Genomic DNA, 13,095 nt, shown 5'->3' on the forward strand with positions numbered 1-13,095 from the left:
CCGCTGAGGGGGGCGGACGTTGAAGCCGGGAGTGAAGTTGAGCCCGGGAAGATGGGAGGGGTGGGGGGAGGTGTTTTAAGATTTGGTTTTATTTCTCATTCCTCTACTCTGTTTTGCTTAGTAATAAATAAGATGAATTCCCTCTCTAAGTTCGGTCTGTTTTGCTTGTGATGATAATTAGAGAATGACCTCTCCCTGTCCTTATCTCGACCCATAAGTTTTTTTTTTAGTTATACCTTTTCTCCCCTGTCTAGAGAAGGAGGGGAGTGATAGAGTGGCTCTGGTGGGCACCTGGCCCCCAGCCAAGGTCGACCCACCACACATGGATTGGACAGGTGGACCACTTGGTGGATAAGGAATTGGCTGGATGGTCGCACTCAAAGAGTTGTGGTCAACGGCTCAATGTCCAAGTGGAGACCAGTGACGAGTGGTGTCCCTCAGGGGTCGGTACTGGGACCGGCACTGTTCAACATCTTTGTCAGCAACATGGACAATGGGATCAAGTGCACCCTCAGCAAGTTTGCCGATGACACCAAGCTGTGTGGTGTGGTCGACACGCCGGAGGGAAGGGAAGCCATCCAGAGGGACCTTGACAGGGTGGAAAGGTGGGCCCGTGCGAACTGCATGAAGTTCAACAAGGCCAAGTGGAAGGTCCTGCACGTGGGTCGGTGCAATCCCAAGCACGACTGTAGGCTGGGCGAGGAATGGATTGAAAGCAGCCCCGAGGAGAAGGACTTGGGGGTATTGATTGATGAGAAGCTCAACATGAGCCGGCAGTGTGCGCTTGCAGCCCCGAAAGCCAACCGTGTCCTGGGCTGCATCAAAAGAGGTGTGACCAGCAGGTCGAGGGAGGTGATCCTGCCCCTCTACTCCACTCTTGTGAGACCCCACGTGGAGTACTGCGTCCAGCTTTGGGGGCCCCATGACAAGAGAAACATTGAGCTGCTGGAGTCCAGAGGAGGGCCACGAAGATGATCTGAGGGCTGGAGCACCTCTCCTATGAGGACAGGCTGAGAGAGTTGGGATTGTTCAGCCTGGAGAAAAGGCGGCTCTGGGTAGATCTGATTGTGGCTTACCAGTACCTGAAGGGGCTACAGGAAAGATGGTGAGGGACTGTTTGTCAGGGAGTGTAGTGACAGGACAAGGGGGAATGGGTTTAAGCTGAAGGAGGGTTGATCTAGATTAGATGTTAGAAATAAATTCTTTACTGTTAGAATGGTGAGGCCCTGGCACAGGTTGCCCAGAGAAGCTGTGGCTGCCCCTGGCTCCCTGGCAGTGTTCAAGGCCAGGTTGGATGGGACTTTGGGCAACCTGGGCTAGTGGAGGGTGTCCCTGCCCATGGCAGGGGGCTGGCACTAGATGGGCTTTGAGGTCCCTTCCAACCCAAACCATTCCAGGATTCTATGAATTCTGAGGAAGAAAGTCTACTCTTACCTTCATCATATCTCCCTTCAGCTAAATTTGTGATACTGAGATATGTAGAGAAATTATGAATTATTCTAAGGACTCAGAATTCAGCAGATATTATTTTTACAGCTTCTTACACACTTAATATGAGTAAATGTATGCATGTATCTCTATACATGCACATAACACGCCACTTTTTTACATGCGACTTCCTTGCACTGTAAACAGACAAGTCATAATGGGCTGTAGCTTTGATAATTCCTTTTAAGCAAATGTAGCACAGGAATTTGGCAAGGAGGATACCGGATATAGGTAACACTGATATTGCCAAGAAGAAGAATCTCAAAGTGATTTTAGAAAAAAGAACAGTTTGGCAATAAGGATATTTATATTACTGAAAGCATAGAAGAAAGATGAAGCTAAACTTAAAAAGTCAAAGGGACCAATTAAGGAGAGGTAAGGGAAATACTGTGGTTATAACTGAGTCTCTCACAAAGGCAATGATCACCTTTGTAAGGTGCATAGCGATGCTCTATTGTTTGTACTAGAGAAACAGAGCACTGAAAAGGAGAATTTTGCACTGCATAAACCTCTACAAAAGGGTTGTGCAAAACATCACAGAGCTGACTTGACCCCATTATGAATTTAGGGAAATCATGCTTCCACTGTGTTTATCACTTTACTCATCCGTGCCTATGCTGTAACAGCAGTTCTACAGAACTTAATTAACTGGTACCTGTCAAGTACTGCAAAGTTAATATTAAAGCAGCTAAGCAAGTGCAAACTATTACTATTTCTAATATGGAGACCTGCTCCTTGGAAAGAGATAAAGTTTTACTGCATACATAGGAATGGGTTAGGCAGGCCCCTAAAAAAAGCAGTGAAGAGAAAACCAAACAAACTCAATAGTTTTAATTGGGCTCTCTCTTAATTTAAAATCTGCAAGGAAAAAAATAGCTGAAGAGATGAAGCATAAAAAATAGTAAGCATTTTGTACTGTACGTAATACTACTTAGTGCAACTAAAATACAAAGAAGATGATTAGCAAATTCTAGAAATAAGATAAAAAGGGTTGCAAGCATTTGTCTGTCAAATCACTTCCCTTCATATTAGTGTTAGGAAACCTTTTTACATTCATTACCAGTAAACAGGTTGGCACATGACAGAGGCTTGCTGAGGGGAACTGCCCCGTCAGCCCCGCTCCTCTGGGTAACGCTGGCATTGCATGAGAGCTGGGACCAGGTCCTTTACTGGAGGCTCCTACTTAGACGGACCTGCTCTGATCTTCAGCAGGCTCTGGTCCACATAGGGAAGGGGACCATTGTAGCAGAAGATCTAGTACACATGTAAGAGGATATTAACAACACATATCTACAGGAGAACAAGAAACTCTCAGTAACAGCGTCTCAGCCAGTGACAAGTATACGAGCAGGCTCCCAGACAAATACGCTGTTAGACAGCTACAGTCTATAGCGCAGAATCACTGTGCTGGTTTCAGGCTCAGTCCTTAATGGCTTTCTGACAAACCTTTGGTTGTATCTTCAGCAGCAAGCAGACATGCCCTTTCGAATTGCCACTTCATTTTAAACATCTTCATCGCAAGCTACTAGTAGTATGCTGTTTGTACACATTTTTTTCCTGTGTATACATTCACATCACGAAAACAACAACCTGCTTTAATAACTACCTTTGAGCACCTTCAAACCACTTCTCTGTTGAATCTTTTTTTTCCTTACTAGGCAGTTGATCAAGTACAGGAAGATAAGCTATTTTTGTCAGACCTGCAATAGTAATAATGAGATTTCAAAACATGTCTAAGGATGGTACAGAGAAAATGTATTACTGAGGTTGACTTACTTCATAAACCTGTCAAGTGATTTGGTCACCGCATTTATATCAACATCTCCAGAAAGCTGGTGGCATCTTATGTCAGGGAAGATACAGATGCTTTTACAGCTCCATAACTGCTTTGTTCCTTAGGATGGTCTAAGTTGATGTCAGGGCCAGAAAGGCAGGATAAAAAACTCCCGCAATGACAGAAAGCTGTTTGTTTGTGTGGCAATGCTGCCAATGCAGTGTCACTTCGGCAGTGCCTTTTTAAATGTTCTTTATGCTTGTTAGGTACTCTAACCAGTTTGCCAGTCTATGCCCTGATCAATCTCACCTGCTACAGCTGGTAGTTCACTTTCTTATCATCTCTCAAATTACACATATAAGGGACTGGATGTGTTAAACTGCTGGCCTTGAATATTGCACAGAAAGCCTGCTGCGCAAGTTGCAGATCACAAAGTATGAATGTCGAAAAGATTTATTGAAAGTATGAAAGTATGAGCAAGGAATTTCTTAATCTAACACTCCGAAATCTTCAGCCTCATCATGTTTATGGCTAAAACTTCTTTAAGGTCTACCAGTCCAACCAATGAATCAGAAGGCTTGCTGCTGAGTAATCCCACGTACTGGCATGCCACAAATCTGTCTCAAGGTGTGTCTTGTAATAAAACGCAATGAAGTTATAACAACTATAGTTTTTAGTATGTTCTTACTGCAGTTAAGGACACTGAATGATAGCATTTCCCTTAGAGGTGATGTAAGTGCCTTTCATTTATTATCTTGTGGAAGAACTAAAGTGGCTTACAAGCCCCTTGGCCTGGCTGTTCAGCACTAGTTTTTATAACATTTGTTTCTCTACAACACACTCCCAGCAAACTCTGTTAGATACAACTATAAATCTTGATGTAGCTATATACTAGCCCCTTCAAATCATTCAGATCATCCCCTCCACTCCTCCACATGCCATCTTCATCATACATGAGCATAAGTAGCATTTGTAAATGTCATTTGGGTTACTATGAAGGCTGACTAGTAAAAATATAATGCTTGCACTTAAAAACAAACAAACAAACAAAGAAACCCAAACCAGATATACTTGACAACATTTTACCAACACTTGAAATTAATTAGAGGTAGGTCTGAAAAACAAAACTCCCATAAAAGATGAAAAATTAAACACAACACTGCAAGAATTTTCATATTCACTAACAAACAGCAAGAAGTATGATTTTGGGGTTTCCCCCACTCCTACAACCAGTATTTTTTAGATTTGTTGATTGTCAGATTACAGAAATAAAATAGAAATGAAAAATAATGCAGGAAAAAGTACACATCGGCCCCATCTTTTGGAGTGTCCAGGCACAGAAAGAAGCATCCAGATGCTCTGCTCACATCTTAATTAGTATAGTCAGTAATCTGAAATCTTAAAAGTATCACATATGACAAAAGATTATTTCCACTTTGTGACTGGTCTCTAACTGCATACTTAGATTGATTAAAAACAAAACCCAAAAATCTTTCAGCTACCTAGGTCACACATTTTCTGATGTTCATTGCTAAATTTTTAGATAACATTTCTCAAGAGGCCTTGTGTAATTAAAGAGGTTTTAATCACTGGGATCCTGTAGTGAAGGAAGGCTGTTAATGATGTGCCAGAGTGTGCTCAGTACTAGACAGAACATAAAGGAAGCTATGGATCTTCCTCAGGGGTGTTCCCTTCTGCACACACAGACCATCTAACCTAGATATGCAGACAGCTCTGGATAAACTGCAGAAATAATATCACAGTCCACAAGTTCTCCTATTTTAATAAATAAATGACCTACTGCTAGATCACATCTGCTGTCTGTTGAGCCCTATTTTAGCACCCTATGTCACTAAGCACCTGGCCATCGTTGCCACAGCATCAAGCTGCTTCACAATCATTCAGGGATTTATTTCTCCTAACTTACACCCCATTTAGTAAAACACTACTCCTTTATTCCAGTTGGAGTGACGAAAAGACTGTGATTAAACTGGAGATTCAGCTCTTGCTGCCCAGGCCCCATGCACTGTGCTGGTCCCTGGTCCATCCCTACCTGGTTTCCTCTTCTGCTGCAGGAAGAGCACAGCAGGTAGGGAGTACTTCATTGCCGAGATGAACTGGAGAAGGTTGCTCTCAAATCATCCTGCAGTCAGGTTTTTCCACAGTTCTGCCATCTCCTAAATCATGTCATTGCACAGAATGTTTTGTGAACCTTCTGTCCCAGGAAGAATTTGCAATCACCTGCAGGACATGAACACAGAAATAAAATTTATTTCATCTGTTAGGAATAGTGGTAATGTCTTAATCCCACAACTAAATACCACTAATCGAAGCAGCAATTAATCATAAGTGGAGACCACATAGCTGAAGTCCACCACATGCACCCACAACCACATTCACAGTATCAGCAGGAAAGGAGAGAAATTAAAACATGTAACGATATCCCAGGTAAGTCCTAGACAGAGGTGGAGCATAATTAAACACCCGTACACTTTGGTACAGGTATGTGGCACTGCAATCAGGGTTCCACTTTAAAATCAGCATGTAATATATAACCTACGTGGAAATGAACTGACCGCATATTCAATGGAATTTAGAGGAAAAATACAGTGGGTGCTCCTGAATTCCCAAGTCAGAGGCCTTGCCCTCTCCAAAGCTGGAAGGGATCCAGATGTGGTGCTAGAAAGAGAACAGAGAGCAGTTTATCCAGGATCCAAACGTCTTCCCAGTGAGGTTAATTGAAAAAAATCCTGCCAGTTTAAGTGGACTTCAGCAAAATTGATTCCTAGTTTGTGGTTTTATCACATGTTTTCTTAGTTTTTGTGTCTATTACTTATGTTCTAAATTATTTTACCCCCCTTTGTTAGGCTGAAAGTACTGTGTGCATTTGTGATGTTTGCGAGAGGCAACCTAGCCTGTTTTAATGTGTATAGAATGAATCGTGTATTATTATTGGGTCAAGAGGTTACATTAGTTTTTATGGGACAAAACCCTGTGAATTATAAGACATGAAATAAGCCTAAGTTTATTGTCTCTTGCAGAAGAGTGGTATAACTAGCTACAGCGTACTCTCTAGTTCTGGAAAGCATGAGTTTCACTATTTAAGTCCTCGGCCTTTGCACTTCAGATAGGTATGTTCTGCCACCCACACAAGTTTCTAACCAAAGTCTGAGTTCAGTATGTGTGCAATATTTCTGAGTCCCAAAAGATACTGCAACATTTGGTACAGTCAAACATCTTGCTTAATTCATTATTCACTATTTAAAATTTTGTCAGAATTCCAGGCATGAAGTGAAAGAATAAAAAAAGATAAAGAAGTTAAGCAATCGCACACCATCATCAATATAAATAAATCAGAAAGCCCATATGCTGAAATTCATGAATCCAAATTACATGACGAAAAACTTACACATAACAGAAATAGCACAAAACCTAGGATAAAAGCATAAAAGGGGCGGTGAGTAATTGCCACAACTAGTAATGCCTGTAACTGCATGCTTTTTCTATGAACATGTAGCTTTATCAAGTGTGACAGTAAACACCCCCTCCTGATGCTTCCTGTAAACTTCTGCATCCTCCTGGAAACACAGTGGTGATCAGGGATACACAAAAAGCTTTGCTGTCAAAGCTCCCCACCAAACCCTACAATTTAGGTAGCAATCTACGTGCTTTTCCCCTCCCAAGACTTCACTGAATCAAGAGAAAATTCAGTCTTTTCCCTAAGGCCTTGAACTCCAGGTGCTCCAGAACAGGACTGGCAGAGACTGGCTTTGGTTTTTCAACCTGGGGGCAAGGGCTGCATTCTGCGTTAGTCAAAAGCTCTTTGACAAGTCTCTTGCAATCTGCACAAAGAACGAAGCAGCTTTGTAGCTTTGGCAACCTAGCTTTAGTCTTGCTTTGTATTACATCAGTGATAACCTGGAAAAGCACCACTGTTGCTTTTTAAGTCAATCAAATCTGTGAAAAGAAAGTTACAAACCTGATTTTAGCTGCATAAGGATATTTAGCAGGCATTGCAGGAGTCTGAGAAGAAGCCTAAGCCTGCAGATGGCAGACCAAAAGTGTCCGCTTCAAGGCAATGGGAAGACAAGGAAGCTTAAGGGACAGGTCACCTACCTGGGGGCTACAGCACAAGTTGTCCCTGTAGGAACTGGTTGTTGCAACCAAAGGAAAAAAAAAAGAAAAAGGCATCGCTGTCAGGTAGACTTAGAAAATGAAATGACAAGACTTTCTCAGCACAGATGCGTACCACGGGTTTGATCAAAGTACAAAGGATTCACAATTCAAATTCAAAATACAGCCAATTGCAAATCATGAAAGCGCACTTTGCTGTAACGGTTTATACAAACCTTCAAATCTTCTCTGAAAGGATACAAAGCTTGATAGGGAAGTATCCCTCTCTGAAAAGATACAAAACCTATGCTACTGGGTTTTGATATACTTATTTAAAATTTTGCAAGGAAACCCCTAAATATTAATTGCTCTGTGCTGTCACTGAATAAGGTTTTTATTTAGCATACCAGTCCTATGGAAATAAGATTTTAATAATAAAGTGGTTATGCAACACAGAGATTTTATATACTGAAAATATGATCTATCACAAAAGTTAGGTTTTGTTGTTATCTGAAGAGATTGACTAAAATTATTGGCAGAGAATTAATAGTGCCACAAACTTGAAAACTGTAGGTAGGAAAAACACAAGAGAAAATAGGATTTTATCAGAAACCTTCAGGCTAGAAACCTGCCTCTGAATTCCTAAATGATGATAAGAATTCCTAAATGTGATAAGAAGAGTTATATAACATGGTTAAAACTCAATAAACAAAGCCTGTTGGCTCAGGAAGCCAGAATTAGACCATTTGTTTCCTCTAAGGAGGAATGTTTAAAGTTATTTCTCTGTCAATGGTAAAACTATGAATAAACGTAATGAAAAATATAGAATCTGTGGGAGTATAGAATATGCTTGGCTATAACTTCCCTTTTGCTTAACTGCGGAAGTATTGCTAGTTAAATGTTCCTCTATCTTAAAATATCACATCTGGTAAGATAGCTCTCTATTCTAATCACCCACAGAGTAGGAAAAAGGAAGTGGGGCACTGCAAACAAACATCTTCCTGGCAGTCTAACCACCTTCATTTGATTAAAATCTCTAGAAAAGAAAATCAGCTTTAGCCAGCTTAACAGTATGCTAGTTAGCTGTTAATGACCTGCTGTAAAACCACCTGTATTATGGGAAAAGTGTAAAGCTTTTTAAAAAATTACCAGAGGTAAAGCGTAGGTTTACAGCATTCTCTCTTTTTTAACGTGAGTGAAAATAAGGGTCCTGGGTAGCTCACACAAGCAGCATTCAATGTTTTAAATACTTCCGTAACTGCAGAAAGTGGCCAGTTCTGTTGTTCAAACACTGTTTCAGTGTTCAAACAGCATTGTGTGTATTGGATGAAAGGTACGATTTTATGTGAACCTCTCTCTCCTGCTACGCACATAATCTGATCAAGTCTGATGGCATGTTCAGATTTCTCACTCTGGAAATGAGTAGAAATCACAGCCATCCTGACAATGGGCAGGTCCATTATAAGAGGTGTAATAAGTCTGGTCTCTCTGAGGTTGTCGCTCCTTACAAAGAAGGGAGAGAAGCAGCTGATCGGGGAGAAGGGAGCGAACAAAAGATGAACATGAATCAGCAGTGCACCCTTGGGGCAATGGATGCTAACTACACGGTTAGCAGGAGCACAGGCAGCAGGGCAAGGGAACCCAGTATTCCCTTTGATGCGGCACTTGTGAGAGCTCAGTTGGAGTACTGCCTCCAGTTTTGCGTCCCCCAGTAAAAAAAGACATTGGCATATTGGAGCCAGTTAGTTAGGAGGCTGGAGCACATGACGTATCTGGAGATGGCAAATTCAAAGCCAGGGTCTTCTCGGAGACTAGCAAAAATCAATAGTGACAAGACACAGCAAAGACAAGTACAACCAGATATACCAAAAAAGAATTTTCATAGTAAGGGCAGTCAAACAGTGGCACAGACCTTGGAGGTATTTAAAACCTGGCAGAACTAGACCCTGATCAAGCTTCGAAGTTAGCCCTGATTTGAGCAGATTACCTTCAGAGGTCCCTGTCAATTTACATTATTTATATTTATATATATTTAGTTTGCATATAAACATGGTGCTTCAACAACACCATATATCAGAGTATATTCCCTCAACTACTTATAAAATAAAAGGAACATGGTAGCAAGAATGTGCTCTTGTTGTTGTCCAATTTTCATTTGTGACTTTCCTGTACAGTGATAAAATATATCTCTGCTGTAATGTGTGGCAGTACTTCTATAACAGTTCCTTCATACTAGGTATGATGAAGGTACAAAAAGCTACATTCTAAAATCACCATTTTGCAGTGCTCCCAAAAGAACTGTTTAAAGGAGTTACCTAAGAGTTTAGTAAGTATGCAAATAACAATTCCAGCCAAGCTGCAGGAGAACAGTCAAGCTCTGGTTTCCTCAACTTGGCTGCTCCTTGACATCCTTTCTGTAGTGCAGCTACTTTGAGAGCCAGTGTGTCCTAAGATTATGGCAAGAAGAGGTGGGAAACAACAGATTCTGCTTCCAATAAAGAGGGAGGCGAGGAGCTCCGTGGAGCCTGCAAACAGTCAGCTGTGACTAATCCAGTTCTCCGAGAAATCAATGGAAACTGGATGGGGGTTCCAGATCTCCATTCCACTAGACATGTTTCTGCTTTTTATCTGTTTTGCTGTCATATTACGCACTGTAGAGAATAGGATTCAACATCTCAGCAACCTTAAGTCTGAGTCATAACAATGGATAGAGTTACTTTTCTTGGAGAAAATGTCATGAATGCAATTTAACTCTTAAAATATACTCACAGCTTGGGAACGCAGAGGTGTGCCAGCTTAGCTGAATGTGTGAGCACAAAATCTTCTTATGTTCTTGTAGTGAAAATCCTGCTGAGAAAGCAGCATCACCCAGTGTGCCGTCACGTCCTCGGGACAGGAACAACTACTTGTGTGAATATCACTACTCACTCTAAGAAAGCAAATAAGCAGATGAAATAATTGAGCAAGGAAAGGAGTAGGAGGTTGATGTTTAAGCACATTCTTTGCTAACCAAAAGCAACACAGACTGATGTCTGGAAGTCTGTTTCAACTGAGCAGTACTGATCTGTGTGACCTTGTACAACTACCTAGGAGTCAACAAGGAGAATAATATGCATAGCTTGACTATGCTCTGAAAATATAACACAATTTGTCTGAACCATGGATTTTTAGAAATCAAGACTGCTTCTAACAGAACCTGAAATATTTTTTTTCTGAGAGGACTTGTTTGTTTATTCATGAATAAAATAATTTTAAACTAAATCACATAGGTGGCTTCATAAATACTGTATACAAGACAGAAGTAGGCAGACAGGTATTCCTCTCTGATCACATTCCAACAGAACTCAGCTTTTGAGGTACTTTGCAGGGAGTAGCAAAATACTAATCAGATCTCTATGTTTCATAGCTAAAACAACCCAGAGATTGACATTATTTTCAATACTGTTTCCTTCCTACGAAATCTAAGTGTCAGGGTTACCTTGTTTGCCTAAACCAACACTCGTTCAGATCAACAGAAAGACATCCACTGCCTTCAAGGGATTTGGAGCACATCTTTGTGGAAGCAAAGCCCCTACAGTGACATTCGGGACCCCGGCTGGTTGTGCCAGGGCCCCGACCTCATCCCCATGCCCAGGGCTCGGCCGCTGGTGCCCAGCGCAATGCAGAAGCGGCGCAGCCCCGGGTGCCCATCCTGCGGCCGCGTGGGGAGCGCGTCTGGGCGGCTGTGCGGGTCCAGCCAGGGCAACCACTGTGCAGGAGCTGCCTTCAGCCGAGGACCAGGCGCTTGGCCCACGGCACTCCCTCCCTCCCGCAGGCAGTCATCAATGGAGGGAAGAAGCTGGTTTCTTCTCAGGCTCCCGCTCTCCATTCATCGGGGCAGAAATACGGAGAAGCTTGGCAAGTAAAATATTTATGAGGTCGTTGTCCTTCCATGACTTGTTTTCATCTGGTTTTAACAAGGAATTACAGCAGAGAGATTGCAGCAGATCAGGGTTAATGATGGGGTTACTCCTTCTGATGAATCGATAACCTGTGGTTTGGGAGCAGCCATTGAGCTTTAAGAAATAATTCCATTAAATTAAACCCAGCTTGGTGTAAGAGATACATGCAACTTCAGTTCTAACTTACGCATACTCTTTAAACAGGGGAAAAAAAAAAAAATCATTGCTTCAAATTCCTTACAGAATAATAATTTAATCGTAAGTCAAAAGCAGGATTTATGTTTGTTTCCAATACTGCATGGTATTTATAGAAATGCAGCAGGGGTATATGTGTGTCTATCACGAATGCAGTGAGAGGCTGTTTAATCTAGAATTATTTCTTTCAGAATTTATTTAAATATTTTACCACTATCCATACTCTGACAACTGGAAAATAAGTAAGATGATGATGCATTACTTTTTCCTGTCAATTAGCACAAGTATTCATAAAGATCTGCTAAAAGAAGGTTTATGCCCGAAGACAACTTTTGTGTGTTTCTAGGATGACGATGATTTTATGACTCGGGCTTTTAGAAACGTCGTAATGAAATTAAAAGAGAAAAAAAGTTTTGACCAACATTTTTTGTTCCATTTAGGACTACTTCTAACACGGAATTTTTTACAGCAAGATACGTTACCTCCTGGGACGGATATGTTATTAAGAGAATGTGAATATTGCCATCTTACCTACCCATGTTTTCTCCCAACAGATAAAATCCTATGCAGATCTTGATGGTTAACAGTAAGTTAGCTGAAAATTTGTATTTGTCCTCAAATTATTTTTGAATCAATAATAAACTGCAGAGTTTTAGCTTGAGAAGTACGTTGGAGAGAGACATTCAAACTCATGAGACGAGCAATCTTCTACCCAGCAGCTCTGCTGGTGAGCTCAGACCTTCTTCTTCTGCCTGTGGGCCCTTAACCCACTTTTATACGGGGGGGTTCCTCTGACCACGAACACAACGGTTACGCTGGAATACAAGAAGCAATTCTGAGTTCTTCTCATCAAGATTGCTCCCCTTTGAATTAATGGTGAAACGCTTACTGAACCAAAAATGGAACTCAGGTGCCACGTACCCGGGTGTCCAGATTGCATTTTCTTCTTCCTTTCCGAACACCCAGGAAGCCAGGGCAGAACACAGCTTATCCAGCAGCAGCTCCCCTCGCTGTGCCACACAAAGGCCACGCTGCCCTTCACAGCTGCTGTTATTCAGTCCTACCCTACTTGTGCAGATGCTGGTTTCGCTTGACCAAAATGGCACAACCAGCCACAGCCTCTCCAAGGGAAAGCCTCCTCCTGCCCTGAAGCCATTCCTTCGTTTGGAGCCTCTTCTCTCTCCCCACCCCCTCCTTTAGCCTTATCTGCTCTTGCCTCACATCAAGCTAGAACTGCGCAACACAACTAATACATAAATTAGCAAGAAACGTTCCCTGTGATGCCAGATCAAAGTTAGAAAGAGATGCTTAATTTCGGGGCCTGCTGTACCCCTCAACCAGTTGCACGGGTGCTGCACCTTACCCCGTCTTTGCACATCTCCCCTCGCCACACGGTTACAGAGGTTTCCCGCAGATGGAGAGTCACTGCACAGACCTAAATACTGAAACTTCAGCACGTCAGGAAATATTAGATCAAAAGAAGAGAGTAAGAAATAAACTGACGTTTCCCACACAATAAATAGCTTATCATTAGCATTATATAAAGTGTTATGACAAACTCAATTTTGGCACTATTGACAAGAA

General features: G+C 41.8%; 1 long non-coding RNA gene across 1 annotated transcript; it reads right to left on the bottom strand.

The window, feature by feature from the left end:
* Positions 1-2,636: 2,636 nt before the first annotated feature.
* Positions 2,637-10,284, bottom strand: LOC142604054 (uncharacterized). The gene is made up of 3 exons (XR_012837956.1): positions 10,145-10,284; positions 5,316-5,503; positions 2,637-2,742 (listed from the first exon to the last, which is right to left on the bottom strand). It is a non-coding gene; the product is annotated as an uncharacterized LOC142604054 (long non-coding RNA).
* Positions 10,285-13,095: the final 2,811 nt, after the last annotated feature.

Source organism: Balearica regulorum, chromosome 15, assembly GCF_011004875.1.
Source record: "Balearica regulorum gibbericeps isolate bBalReg1 chromosome 15, bBalReg1.pri, whole genome shotgun sequence".
NCBI classification, from domain to species: domain Eukaryota; kingdom Metazoa; phylum Chordata; class Aves; order Gruiformes; family Gruidae; genus Balearica; species Balearica regulorum.